This window comes from Salvelinus namaycush, chromosome 39 (assembly GCF_016432855.1).
Source record: "Salvelinus namaycush isolate Seneca chromosome 39, SaNama_1.0, whole genome shotgun sequence".
In the NCBI taxonomy this organism is placed as follows: domain Eukaryota; kingdom Metazoa; phylum Chordata; class Actinopteri; order Salmoniformes; family Salmonidae; genus Salvelinus; species Salvelinus namaycush.
Genome location: NC_052345.1, coordinates 8,977,446 through 8,993,198, shown reverse-complemented (window position 1 = coordinate 8,993,198; position 15,753 = coordinate 8,977,446).

The window sequence follows — 15,753 nt, the reverse complement described above, 5'->3', positions numbered from 1 at the left end:
TGCACTACCTGAGCCACTTGTGTGGGTTGTAGACTCCGTCTCATGCTACCACTAGAGTGAGAGCACCGCCAGCATTCAAAAGTGACCAAAACATCAGCCAGGAAGCATAGGAACTGAGAAGTGGTCTGTGGTCACCACCTGCAGAATCACTCCTTTTTTGGGGGTGTCTTGCTAATTGCCTATAATTTCCACCTTTTGTCTATTCCATTTGCACAACAGCATGTGAAATTTATTGTCAATCAGTGTTGCTTCCTAAGTGGACAGTTTGATTTCACAGAAGTGTGATTGACTTGGAGTTACATTGTGTTGTTTAAGTGTTCCCTTTATTTTTTTGAGCAGTGTATATATATATATATATATATGTCGATCTCTTCTCCCCTCTTTCTCTTTCTCTCTCTCTCTATGTATATACAGTGGTCCTGTACATATATATATATATATATATATATATATATATATATATATATATATATATATATATGTCGCTCTCTTCTCTCCTCTGTCTCTCTCTAAGACACACAATATACATCCTTTACCTCACGCACAGACCTAAATCCCTATAGTGAATCACATTAAAGACAGCGCTTTATTCTTTATTCTTACGTTATGAACACATGAAATACCCCGGGGTCTTCCCATTGGTGAGATAACATGTGATTAACCTGTTCATAACTCTCTACTACCAGACAAGCTCTAAGAAGAGCCCTCATCCGCTGAGATTCCCAGACCATTCTAAGGCTGTCCCAAATTGCACCTGTTCCTTATTTAGTGCACTACTTTTGACCAGGGCCCATAGGGTTCTGGTCAAAAGTAGTGCACTGCATGGTGGATAGGGTGCCTTTCCGGACGTAGTCTGGACTATTCTAATGGATGAACTGCTTAGACAGACAGAAGAGATCTCTGGAGACACAGGGAGAGACGGTGAGGGCCCTATTTGAGTGCTTTGATTTCCCAAAAAAATTCTGATCCGTGAATCTAATTCTGATCTTCTGCTGTCTGGGAGAGGAGAGTGGGCGAGAGGGAGGGAGAGTGTAGGGGAGAAGGAGATGAGAGAGAGAGAGAGAACGTGTGGGGCAGTCAAAGGCAGGGAGAGAGAGAGAGAAGGGGAGAGAGAGAGAGCGAGAGAGAGAAGGTGGGGCAGTGGGAGGAAGGGATCGAGAAAGAAAGAGAGAGAGAGAGAGAGAGAGAGAGAAGGTGTGTCGGTGGTAGGCAGGGAGGGAGAGTGAATGATAGACAGATAGAGGGGGGGATCCGAGGATAGAAATAGAGAGGGATGAGAGTCACGAAACTGATTGACAGAGAGAGAAAAACTGATGAGAGAGATACACACAGGAGATAATTAGAGAGACTGATTGATTAACAGAGAAAGAGAAATAAAACCAATGAGAGAGGAAGAGAGAAAAAGAATGAGGGAGAGAAACAGAGCGAGAAAGAGACAGAGATAATTTATGGAGACTATGCCCCAGATGTCCATTAGAGGGTCATAAGGAATGGATGGTCCCTGGCTATAAGACACAAGTCTGCTAGTCTGCTCTGCCTGGCTGGCTGACTGGATGATTGAGCTGTGATCACCCTGCCTATAGACTGTCTCCAGCTGCCTAACTACACCAACCTGGACAGACGAGATGCCACCCATAGTCGTGCATTTTGGATTAAGAAGCAGGAAGTTACCACCTATTCTCTGAGTGTGTCCTTCGATAACTCAATCTCTCTCTCTCTCCTTCTCTCTCTGTGGCACTAAAACCGAAGGTCTTCATCACTCTACCTAATTCCCCTCCTCCTGCTCATCCTCCTCCTCCTTCTCTTCCTGCCGTTAAAATGTGACATTCGACTGATAGCCTGGGCCAGGTGTCCTCTCCTCTTCTCCTCCTCTCCATCGTCATCACTCATACAGCACAGCGCCACAGTGTTCGTACCTGCAAAAGGTTGGCTATAATTAGCCACCCACTGCTAATGCTAACCTTCCTATGTATCCACTATCCAGGTCCCCTATCCAGAGGACAGGAGGTTGTAAAAGACAACACTATACACTTCTTTCTTATTTGTGAAGTGGGAAACACTCGGCCTCTACGATTGTACAGTAAAGAACAGCGTAGTGCAGAAGGTCGTGTACACGTTGTTTACTCCCTATTCAGGTAGCATTGTAAGCTAGCTCGGCTTAGTTCCAGTACGTGTGATGAGGAGAGGATGAGGAGGTTGTGTACCAGTCACTGTGCTGTTCCCACTCTGTCTGTCTCTTGTTTTATTCTATAATATGTGTCTTGGCCTTGATCCAGACCGGGGGAGGTGCAGCGGTAATACGATTACGAGACGCTCCAAATCTCATTGGCTGTCACCTGCAGCGCCAGGCCGGGGGACATAAATTGATGAAGCCGTGAGTGTGACAGTGTGTGTGGGTTGGGGAGGCTTTGTGGGTTCCTACTTATTTCAGTGGAGTGGCACTTTTCATTCCACAAAGGAATCAGTCACTAGTAGTTGAACATGACCACATTAAGCATGATGATGGTGTTTTTTCTATGTCATAACTCATCGTGATTCGGTCTCATCGAGTCCTAAAATAACGTTAAGACATAGCTGCGTAACTTCAGTGAGTGAGTTATTGATTGTGTGTGCAAGTGTGTGTGCATGGATGTGTGTTTGTATGTGTATGCGTACCTGCGTACATATGTACTGTATCTATCCATATAAGGGTGTGTCACGCCCTGGCCATAGAGAGGCTTTTATTCCCTATTTTGGTTAGGCCAGGGTGTGACTAGGGTGGGCATTCTAGTTTCTTTATTTCTGTTTTCTGTTTCTATGTTTTGGCCGGGTATGGTTCTCAATCAGGGACAGCTGTCTATCGTTGTCTCTGATTGGGAATCATACTTAGGCAGCCTGTTTTTCCACCTTAAGTGTGGGTAGTTGTCTGTGTTAGTGGCCTGTATAGCCCTACTCAGCTTCACGGTCGTTTTTGTTGTTTCTTGTTTTGTTGGTGACATTTATAATATTAAAAGAAAATGTACGCTCACCACGCTGCACCTTGGTCCGATCATTTCCCTGATGACGTTTGTGACAGTGTGTGTGTTTGTGTGTGTGTGTGTGTGTGTGTGTGTGTGTGTGTGTGTGTGTGTGTGTGTGTGTGTGTGTGTGTGTGTGTGTGTGTATGTATCCACATGAGCGTGTGTGTATTTGTGTGTGTATGTTTGCTCGCGTGTGTGTTTGAGCTTTTGGCATGTGTGTGTGTGTGTGTGTGTGTGTGTGTGTGTGTGTGTGTGTGTGTGTGTGTGTGTGTGTGTGTGTGTGTGTGTGTGTGTGTGTGTGTGTGTGTGTGTGTGTGTGTGTGTTTAATAAACACAAGATCTGCCAAAACCAATCACTTGATCCCTAAGATCCCCCTCCATTCACTGAGCCTGACATTGGGGCTTTGACAGAAAAGGAGGCTGACATTTTGATTTCCATCTGGGCAGAAGGAAGTGGCGGGTAAAGTGTAGGATACAGCTACCCTTCTCAGAGGAAGGGAGATGTGTCAGGACTCATTGGTGGACCCTGCCACTGACAAATACACAACGTTTACCCTTGTTTAAGGAGGGGAGGGGAGGGACCAAGAGAGAGGGTGAGAGGGAGAAAGGGAGAGAGAGAGGTTGTGGGTACCTTTGACCTTCATCCTATGTTACTCACATGTCCTCAGTAGCTGACGTTTTAATTTTCATCCAACTCAGACAGGTTGTAAATGTAGAGGTCATGCTGGTTTATGTGTGTGTCTCATGTCCACTGGTCGACATATAAATATATGGGCTGCTCATCCATGCCATTGGAAATGTATGAGCGTATGATCGGAAATATATGAGAAATGTGTGAGGGAATATTCTTATCGGAGCTTTGTGCTTTGAACATGGGTTCCAGTGCATGAATTTGAATCCGATATCTTTTCTGGCTTGATATTGTATGTTACTCTATGGTACAATAACCAACTGCAGGGATCCATACTAGCTGCAACTGAAATGTTCATTTCAACAGCAGTTGGTAAATAGCGGCCATTTCAGTCGATGCAACCAGTTACGCTCACCTACTTTGTCAAAATTAGGAAAAATATTGCTAAATCTTTGAGGGAAGTGCTGACTGCGCCTTTTTCTGTCAGAAGAAACATGGAAAGGAAAGCAGTTGTTGGGGTTTTGTTGGAATAATTTCTAATTGACCACGACTCCGTTTCTTTCATTGGCCGGTGTTGTCCACTCCTGCCCAGCTACCAGAGCCCAGGTCAATCTTTCTGCCTCAACTATACGACCCTGTTACTTCAAAACACCATTTGTTTTGTGGTCATCCATTTTGTACGAGTCAGTCCACACTCTCTCTCTCTCTCGTGCCCACAGGGGAGAAAATCAATATGGCCTCAGTAGACTCAGTAGACCTAACTGTTCTGTGGGTTGGATGAACAGACTGGACACTGGAGGCTGTTTCTGACCCATTTCTCTTTCTCCTGACCAGAGTGGGGAGAGTCAGGATTGGGGTCAGTTCTGTTTCAATTCAGTCAATTTGAGAAAACGTAAATTTATGTGAAGTAATGTGAATTTTTATGAATTTTAAAATGTGAATTATTTTCAGATATTTTTTTAACGGGGTTGTGCAGTCAAAAACTAGATTTACCTGTGTTTTATGTATATAAGTTGTTCGAAACTTCACATTTCAAAGTGTTTTTAAGGTAACGGTTAAGGTTTGGGATAGGCTTAAAACAAAAACAACTTCCTATCGTTGAATTTGAACATGCAACTTTTTGCACTAAGACAGATGCTTTGTTGGCACGTCATCTCCCAACATCCTTACACATGGAAATACATCAGTGGAGGCTGCTGAGGGGAGGACAGCTCATAATAATGGCTGGAACGGAGCAAATGGAATTGCATCAAACACATGGAAACCATGTGCTTGATGTATTTGATACCGTTCCACCTATTCCGCTCCAGTCATTACCACAAGCTCGTCCTCCCCAATTAAGGAGCCACCAACCTCCTGTGATAGACATCTAATACTTACATGTATCGTGGGTGACCTGGCTGCAATCTCTCTTTAAAACTGTAAAAATCAGCATTTGAAGCATAAACTAGTGACAGTTTTGTCCAATGCCTCCAGGAAGCATCTCCAGCTTACAGTTATACATAACGACAATCTGTTCTCCATTGGATCCTCACTAGACACACACGTCCCTCACATGGGTCTCTACGCATGACAGATCAATGCTGCACACACAGACACACACACACACACACACACACACACACACACACACACACACACTACTCTCACAAACACTTAATTTCAACATCCACCATCATTATTGTCTGATAAGACAGTAACACTCCGCAGACCCAGTATTATGAGTTCATCCAATTACTATGAAAAACAGTGTCTCAATCTACCGTCCTCGGGTGTTTCTCAATATGCGTACTACCGTGCTCCACACTCTCATGCTCCAAGTGCATTCCTATGAGGACGTTCTCTTGAGTACGTTGTTGTTAGGACAAGAGGGTGGAGAACCCATAAGACGTTACATTTGAGAGGCCCTCGCACTCCCCCTACTGTATTACCTCACGCTGCATCTCCCCATTCACTTAACCTTCCTCCAGACAGGACAATGGCAACAATAGACAAAACAAGATATACATAAAGCAAACGTTTTACTTCATAATTATCAGTTAGATATATATGTGAATCGTTAAACAGGCAAAAATGACCTAAAACTAATGTTATGCAAGGTGCAGTAGATGTCAATTATTTGTGGGTAGCTAGCTAGCCAGTTAGCCCTATTGACTTACTATGGACTTACTATGGACCCATTCACTGAAACTTCCTTCTTCTAGCCAGGGTAATGGCAATAGAGACAGAACAAGATTTTACTTCATAACAAGTAGTTAGCTACACTACCGGTTAAAAGTTTTAGAACACCTACTCATTTAAGGGTTTTTCTTTATTTTTACTATTTTCTACATTGTAGAATAATAGTGAAGACATCAAAACTATGAAATTACACATGTAGTAACCAAAAAAGTGTTAAACAAATCAAAATATAGTTTACATTTGAGATTCTTCAAAGTAGCCACCCTTTGCCTTGATGACAGCTTTGCACACTCTTGGCATTCTCTCAACCAGCTTCATGAGGTAGTCACCTGGAATGCATTTAAATTAACAGGGGTACCTTGTTAAAAGTTCATTTGTGGAATTTCTTTCCTTCTTAATGTGTTTGAGCCAATCAGTTGTGTTGTGACAAGGTAGGAGGTGTATAAAGACGATAGCCCTATTTGGTAAAAGACCAAGTCCATATTATGGCAAGAACGGCTGAAATAAGCAAAGAGAACCAACAGTCCATCATTACTTTAAGACATGAAGGTCAGTCAATACGATGCATTTCAAGAACTTTGAAAGTTTCTTCAAGTGCAATCGCAAAAACCATCAAGCGCTATGATGAAACTGGCTCTCATTAGGACCGCCACAGGGACGGAATAGCCAGAGTTACCTCTGCTGCAGAGGATACGTTCATTAGAGTTACCAGCCTCAGAAATTGCAGCCCAAATAAATGCTTCACAGAGTTCAAGTAACCAACACATCTCAACATCAACTGTTCAGAGGAGACTGCGTGCAACAGGCCTTCATGGTCAAATTGTTTCAAAGAAACCACTACTAAAGGACACCAAGAAGAATAAGAGACGCGAAAAATGGACATTAGACCGGTGGAAATCTGTCCTTTGGTTGGAGTCAAAAATCCGTGCTCTGTTTCGCAGACTTTTGATTTGGACTCATACTCCGACCCTCCTGTGCTCCAATGTGCATGCTCGCAGCACGGTAGTATGCATTTTGAGAAACACCCCTTGTCTCTCATCTGTCTAATTGAAAACAACACTGATAGAGTCACAAACACTTTCTAACCATTCTACCTGGGAGAGAAACATGTCAACACAAACAGATTGGACTGAGAGGCCTATTATTCTCTCCAATGTGTGAGCTACAATGTGTGGTAAAAAAGTATGCACGCATACTGTAACACTGTAACTCGCTTTGGATAAAATAATCTGCATAATTGGCATGTATTATTATCATTACAACAACCAATTATTGTCATGTTGTATTTCCAGTAAATACTAAGATAGAACACCAAATGTTTCACTTAATGTTCCAATGGGAAAGTCATGACAATCCCTGCTCCCAGCGCTGTTTAGTAACTGCTAACCAATGCCTTGTTATACAGCCTGGTCCCAGATCTGTTTATGCTATCTTGCGGACCCATAACCATAGGAGTTGGCAAGATAGCACAAACAGATCTGGGACCAGGATATTGTATTAAAGGCTACACTTGTCATTAAACTGCATGTGATTCTTCATGCTAGCCCAGTGCGTGAATATGAGATATGCGCTACAGTTTTTAATGCGATAACCCCACTTTAAACTAACCAGAACTCATAAAGACTTCATAACTCCATTTTAAGGCCTCTATAAATGCTCATCTATGCTTCTCTTCTCATTAAATGGAACTCATCCATGTTAGCCCAGTGTGTGTCAATATGAGCGGTGAGGTAGTAATGAGATATGGCTGGAGGATGGAGGACTGGAGGATGAGGGGATGAAAGGGACGATCTGTGTGTCAGGAATGAAGGGCAGCAACCTGAGTCAGAGGAGACATCACTGGCATGTAAGGCTGTAGTGGTGGTGGTGGGGAGGTTGTCAAGCCCCAGCCAGATAGAACACAGCAACACACCAACTAGAACAAGCTAGTCACAGCAAACTGTTATGTAAACACTTCAGTTATGTGGGAAAAGTCCCGTTTATTCACCTCTTGACCTCTCCATCTCTCTCACTCCCTTTCCTTTCTCTTCCCGATTTCACTCATTTTTCCTTTCTCTATTCCCCTTGTTTCTTTGTCTTCATGTCTTCCTGTCTCTGTATCATCCCTGTTCTATTGTTGTCCATTCCTCTCTTCCTGTCTCTCCCTTCCCCTTCTCCATCCCTTCTTCTCTCTGGGGCATTGTCTCTGTCTACTACAGTATAGTGGGAATGTTGTTGTCCTCCCAGAGACAGTAGAGGAGGCTCTGCCACGGGCCATACACACACACACACACACACACACACACACACACACACACACACACACACACACACACACACACACACACACACACACACACACACACACACACACACACACACACACACACACACACACACACACACACACACACACACACACCTCGGCCACCAATCATGCAGACAGCAAGGCAGGCAGTCAGGGATCAGGTTAGGTTGAGGCCACGTCCAATGACCTGTCTGTGTCCCAAATGGCACCCTATTCCCTACAGTATATAAGTCACTACCTTTGATCAGTGCCCATAGGGCTTTAGTCAAAAGTAGTGCACTATCTAGGGATAGGGTGCCCCTGTCTCCTGCCATCAGGGCCACTGACATTTGACTCAGGCAACCTTGACTTCCTCCCTCTCTCCCTCTGACTGACTGCAGCACCTGCTGCGACCAATCCACCCGCATCACATTACCCTCTGGGCCAGCTACGGTGGCCATTTTGTTTCCTAAGCACAACAACAGTAGTTCCCAGAAGTATTGAAATGTGCAAGAAAGGCAGAAGAGAAGAGAAGAGTGGAAAAGGTTGAGGTCAGTTGAGCAGTCAAGAGTCCTTAGATCCCCTGTAGGCTACTGTCTACTGTGATGGTGGTCTGGTGAGCAGAATACAAAAGGACGCTGTTATTAGCACCACCGCAGATGGGCTGTGATAAAGGAGAGGGGTGTTGTGAGGGATTGGGAGTGCTGTGATATTTGGTGTTGGGATCGTTTGGTAGGATGTTCACCTGTTTATGGCAGGTTAATGTTATGTTGGCAATGATAATAGGTTGGATGGGGCATTTGTTATTGGGCAGTGCAATGTAATGGATAACATTACATTGGTGGTGGGCTGCTGGAAAAGGGTGTGCATTAGTCACTATGCCTTTCATCAGACAGGCCCCATTCTCTCATGACAGTTTAACCGCCCAGTAGGAAATATTGATGCCTAGAGTCACAAAGACAAACGCTAGACATGCATCGGCATCATGCCCCCCCCCCCCCCCCCCACACACACACTAACCTCCCCCCGCCCCCCCACACACACACACACACTTTTCAACATAGGTCCATTCAAATCAAATGAAATCACATGTAATTGATTTAGCAGATGTTATTGCGGGTGTAGCGAAATGCTTGTGTTCCTAGCTCCAACAGAGCAGGAGCATCTAACAATTCACAACAACACACACAAATATAAAAGCATAATAATGGAATTAAGAAATATATAAATATTAGGATGAGCAATGTTGGAGTGGCATTGACTAATACAGTAGAATAGAATACAGTATATACATATGAGATAAGTAAAGCAGTATGTAAACATTATTCAAGTGACTAGTGATCAAAAATGTATCACTAGCCACTTTAAACAATGCCACTTAATATAATGTATATGTATATACTGTACTCTTTATCATCTTCTGCATCTTGTCATCTTTATGTACTACATGTATCACTAGCCACTTTAAACTATGCACTTTTATGTTTACATACCCTACATTACTCATCTCATATGTATATACTGTACTCTATACCATCTACTGCATCTTGCCTATGCCGTTCTGTACCATCACTCATTCATATATCTTTATGTACATATTCTTTATCCCTTTACACTTGTGTGTATAAGGTAGTAGTTGTGGAATTGTTAGGTTAGATTACTCGTTGGTTATTACTGCATTGTCGGAACTAGAAGCACAAGCATTTCGCTACACTCGCATTAACATCTGCTAACCATGTGTATGTGACAAATACAATTTGATTCGATTTGATTTGATTTAGTGTTCCATTATTAAAGTGATTCCATGTCTATAGGGCAGCAGCCTCTAAGGTGCAAGGTTGAGTAGCCGGGTGGTAGCCAGCTAGAGATGGCTATTTAACAGTCTGATAGACTTGAGATAGAAGCTGTTTTTCAGTCTCTCTGTCCTATCTTTGATGCACCTGCACTGACCTTGCTTTCTGGATGATAGTGGGGTGAACACACCGTGGCTCGGGTGGTTGATGTTGTTGATGATCTTTTGGCCTTCCTGTGACATCGGGTGCTGTAGGTGTCCTGGAGCGCAGGCAGTGTGTCCCCGGTGATGCGTTGGGCAGACCAGACCACCCTCTGGAGAGACCTGTGGTTGCGGGTGGAGCAGTTGCCATACCAGGCGGTCAAACAGCCCGTCAGGATGCTCTCAATGGTGCATCTGTAAAAGTTTCTAAGGGTTTTGGGGGCCAAGCCGAATTTCTTCAGCCTTGTGTGTCTGTCTGCATGGGTGGACCATTTCAGATTGTCAGTAATGTGTACGCCGAGGAACTTGAAGCTTTCCAACTTCTCCACTGTGGTCGCGTCGATTTGGATGGGGCGCGCACCCTCTGCTGTTTCCTGAAGTCCATGATCAGTTCCTTTGTTTTGTTGACGTTGAGAGAGAGGTTATTTTCCTGGCCACCCTCTGCCTGGGCCCTCACCACCTTCCTGTAGGCTGTCTCGTCATTGTTGGTAATCAGGCCTACTACTGTTGTGTCGTCTGCAAACTTGATGATTGAGTTGGAGGCGTGCGTGGCCACACAGTCACGGGTGAACAGGGAGTACAGCAGGGGGCTGAGCACGCACCCTTGTGGGGCCCCTGTGTTGAGGATCAGCAAAGTGGAGGTGTTGTTTCCTACCTTCACCACCTGGGGGCGGCCCGTCATGAAGTCCAGGACCCAGTTGCACAGGGTGGGGTTCAGACCCAGGGCCCGAGCTTAATGATGAGCTTGGAGGGTACTATGGTGTTGAAGGCTGAGCTATAGTCAATGAACAGCATTCTGATGTAAGTATTCCTCTTGTCCAGATGGGATATGGCAGTGTTTAGTGCGATGGGGATCACACCGTCTGTGGATCTATTGAGGCGATAAGCAAATTCAAATGGGTCTAGGGTGTCAGGTAAGGTAGAGGTGATATAATCCTTAACTAGCCTCTCAAAGCACTTCATGATGACAGAAGTGAGTGCTACGGGGCGGTTGTCATTTAGTTCAGTTACCTTTGCTTTCTTGGGTACAGGAACAATGGTGGACATCTTGAAGCAAGTGGGGACAGCAGACTGGGATAGGGAGAGAAGAATATGTCCGACAGCTGGTCTGAGCATGCTCTGAGGACGTGGCTAGGGATGCAGTCTGGGCTGGCAGCCTTGTGAGTTTTTTAAAATAAAATGTTTATTTAACCAGGCAAGCCAGTTAAGAACAAATTTTTATTTATAATGACAGCCTAACCCGGACGACAGTGGGCCAATTGTGCTTCGCCCTATGGGACTCCCAATCACGACCGGTTGTGATACAGCCTGGAATCGAACAAGGATCAGTAGTGACACCTCTAGCACTGAGATGCAGTGCCTTAGACCACTGTGCCACTCGGGAGCCCCTAAAATGCTTAAAATGTCTTACTCACGTCTGCCACGGAGAATGAGAGCCCACAGTCCTTGGGATCGGGCCACATCGATTGCACTGTGTTATCCTCAAAGCAGGCGCAGAAGGTGTTTAGTGTCACGATCGTCTTTGGGTGAGAGATTGGACCAAGGCGCAGCGTGTGCAAAATACATCTTCTTTTATTTTAGAAGAGAGAAAAACAAGAAACGAACAACTATACACAAACTAACAAAATAACAAACTGACGACCGTGAAGCTATATAGACAAATAGTGCTGACACAAACACTACACATAGACAATTACCCACAACAGCTAAAGCCTATGGCTGCCTTAAATATGGCTCCCAATCAGAGACAACAATAACCAGCTGTCTCTAATTGAGAACCAATTCAGGCAACCATAGACTTTCCTAGACACCTACACTGAACACTAAACCATCTACTCTACTTAACCCCCTAAACCATACAACACCCTAGACAATACAAAAACACACAAAGACAACCCACCCCAACTCACGCCCTGACCAACTAAATAAATAAAAGAAAAAGGAACAATAGGTCAGGAACGTGACATTTAGCTTGTCTAGGATCAAGACGTCGGTGTCTGTCGACCCTGCCACATACGTCTCGTGTCTGAGCCGTTGAATTGCAACTCCACTTTGTCTCTGTACTGACGTTTTGCCTGTTTGATTGCCTTACAGAGGGAATAATTACACTGTTTGTACTCAACCATATTCTCAGTCACCTTGCCATGGTTAAATGCGGTGGTTCACGCTTTCAGTTTTGCGCGAATGCTGCCATCTATCCACGTTTCTGGTTTGGGTAGGTTCACCGTGTCCGTGTAAGTGTCAATGTTATTCTCAGAGGCTACAGGGAACATATCCCAGTCCGTGTGATCAAAACAATCTTGAAGCACGGATTCCGATTGGTCAGACCAGGGTTGAATAGACCTTAGCATGGGTACTTCCTGTTTGAGTTTCTACCTATGGGAAGGGAGGATCAAAGTGGAGTTGTGATCTGATCTGCCAAAGGGAGGGCGGGGCCTCGTAGGCATCTGGAAAGGCGGGTAGCAGTGATCTAGTGTTTTCCCTAAGCGAGTACTACAGTCAATGTGTTGACAGAACTTCAGTAGCGTTTTGGTCAGCCTCTGGAATCAGTTCAATTGCCCTGGAGGGTACGAACAAAGGATCCAATTCGGGAAAGTTGTATTCGTGGTCATAATGCTGATGAGTTACCGCCGCTCTGATATCCAAAAGTTGTTTCCGGCTGTATGTAATAACACAAAACATTTTCTGGGCTAATAATGTAAGAAATAACACACACAAAAAACAAGCCATTGCTTGCAACATCATTTCCACATTGCAACACATCCAACCATCCTCCTAATTACCATGGTGATAACAGAGATGTCAGAAGGAGCCGTCAGCTCTAGGACAATGAACCCAGCCATGATGAGGTCAGACGTCATAAAGCTGGATATGTAAATGGCTACTCCAGAAGGTCAATGAAACATTGCTCTCAATGGGGGAGGAATAGGTCAGGATTAGTCTTGAAGAGGAGGGTGTGACATTTCATTTGACTGTGTTGTTGAATTATTAAATTATTATTAAATTAAATAATTATCACTGAAATGATACAATGTTAACTGTCTTCGAATACGATAATTGAGACTAATTTTCCAGGGATGACAATTACTTACTGGTATAGGGGTTAGCAATTGGCCTATTAGCCTATGGGACCCCCACATTTAATTTGATGCTGTTGTTTTGCATGAGCCTCAGCTTCCTTGAAGAGCACTTTAACCTGAATCGTCCTCAGCATAAACTCTATGCCCAAAGTTCCCCAAGAGAGTTGAGTAGATACATTTTCCAAAATTCATGACGGGCAACACGACTGCATATCATTTCAATAAATCTAAGTGAGAGGGGAACCTTCCGAAAGGGAGGGGGCCAAATCTACACCTCCCTGGCGTCCTCTGATGGATGTGTCAGGAGGCTGAGCTCATTAAAATGTCTCTATGTCTGGATACCCTGTAACTCATTGTGGTGTGTTCGTGTGTGTGTGTGTGTGTGTGTGTGTGTGTGTGTGTGTGTGTGTGTGTGTGTGTGTGTGTGTGTGTGTGTGTGTGTGTGTGTGTGTGTGTGTGTGTGTGTGTGTGTGTGTGTGTGTGTGTGTGTGTGAGGACTGATTTGGAGCTCTCTGGGTGACAGTGAGAGGTGATCTGTGGGTCTATACCTTACCGCTGTCAGGATACTGAGGACACAACTGTGTGTGTGTGTGTGTGTGTGTGTGTGTGTGTGTGTGTGTGTGTGTGTGTGTGTGTGTGTGTGTGTGTGTGTGTGTGTGTGTGTGTGTGTGTGTGTGTGTGTGTGTGTGTGTGTGTGTGTGTGTGTGTGTGTGTAGTAACCCAGGATGACTCACATTTTTTTCTCACAACAAAAAACAGAACTCCCCTTGGTGACAATATTTGCTCATATACCTGACAGAGAGATAGAGAGAGAGAGGGGGAGATAGAAGGAGAGGGAGAGAGAGAGAGAGAGAAGAGATATAGAGAGATATATAGAGAGAGGGAGAGAGAGAGAGAGTTTGTGAGTGAGTGATAAAATGAAGAATGATTAGTCTCAGCTTGAGGGGACAGAGAGAGGGGAGCAGGGATCAGTGGTCACTCAGGTGAGACAGAGGCGTACTGATGATGTCAGAGCAGCAGCCAAACGAGATTAACCTGAACTAGCAGTAGAGCCACAGATCCACACAGATTAACCTGAACTAGCAGTAGAGCCTCAGATCCACACAGATTAACCTGAACTAGCAGTAGAGCCTCAGATCCACACAGATTCTCCTGAACTAGCAGTAGAGCCTCAGATCCACACAGATTAACCTGAACTAGCAGTAGAGTCTCAGATCCACACAGATTCTCCTGAACTAGCAGTAGAGCCTCAGATCCACACAGATTAACCTGAACTAGCAGTAGAGCCACAGATCCACACAGATTAACCTGAACTAGCAGTAGAGCCACAGATCCGCACAGATTCTCCTGAACTAGCAGTAGAGCCACAGATCCGCACAGATTCTCCTGAACTAGCAGTAGAGCCACAGATCCAAACAGACTCTCCTGAATTAGCAGTAGAGCCACAGATCCACACAGATTCACCTGAACTAGCAGTAGAGCCACAGATCCACACAGATTCTCCTGAATTAGCAGTAGAGCCTCAGATCCACACATATTAACCTGAACCAGCAGTAGAGCCACAGATCCACACAGATTAACCTGAACTAGCAGTAGAGCCTCAGATCCACACAGATTAACCTGAACTAGCAGTAGAGCCTCAGATCCACACAGATTATCCTGAACCAGCAGTAGAGCCTCAGATCCACACAGATTAACCTGGACTAGCAGTAGAGCCTCAGATCCACACAGATTAACCTGAACTAGCAGTAGAGCCACAGATCCACACAGATTAACCTGAACTAGCAGTAGAGCCTCAGATCCACACAGATTATCCTGAACTAGCAGTAGAGCCTCAGATCCACACAGATTAACCTGAACTAGCAGTAGAGCCTCAGATCCACACAGATTAACCTGAACTAGCAGTAGAGCCTCAGATCCACACAGATTCTCCTGAACAAGCAGTAGAGCCACAGATCCACACAGATTCTCCTGAACTAGCAGTAGACCCACAGATCCACATAGATTCTCCTGAACTAGCAGTAGAGCCACAGATCCACACAGATTATCCTGAACAAGCAGTAGACCCACAGATCCACACAGATTCTCCTGAACTAGCAGTAGAGCCACAGATCCGCACAGATTATCCTGAACAAGCAGTAGACCCACAGATCCACACAGATTCTCCTGAACTAGCAGTAGAGTCTCAGATCCACATAGATTCTCCTGAACTAGCAGTAGAGCCACAGGTCCACACAGATTCTCCTGAACAAGCAGTAGAGCCACAGATCCACACAGATTCTCCTGAACTAGCAGTAGAGTCTCAGATCCACATAGATTCTCCTGAACTAGCAGTAGAGTCTCAGATCCACACAGATTCTCCTGAACTAGCAGTAGAGCCTCAGATCCACACAGATTCTCCTGAACTAGCAGTAGAGTCTCAGATCCACATAGATTCTCCTGAACAAGCAGTAGAGCCACAGATCCACACAGATTCTCCTGAACTAGCAGTAGAGTCTCAGATCCACATAGATTCTCCTGAACAAGCAGCAGAGCCACAGATCCACACAGATTCTCCTGAACTAGCAGTAGAGTCTCAGATCCACATAGATTCTCCTGAACAA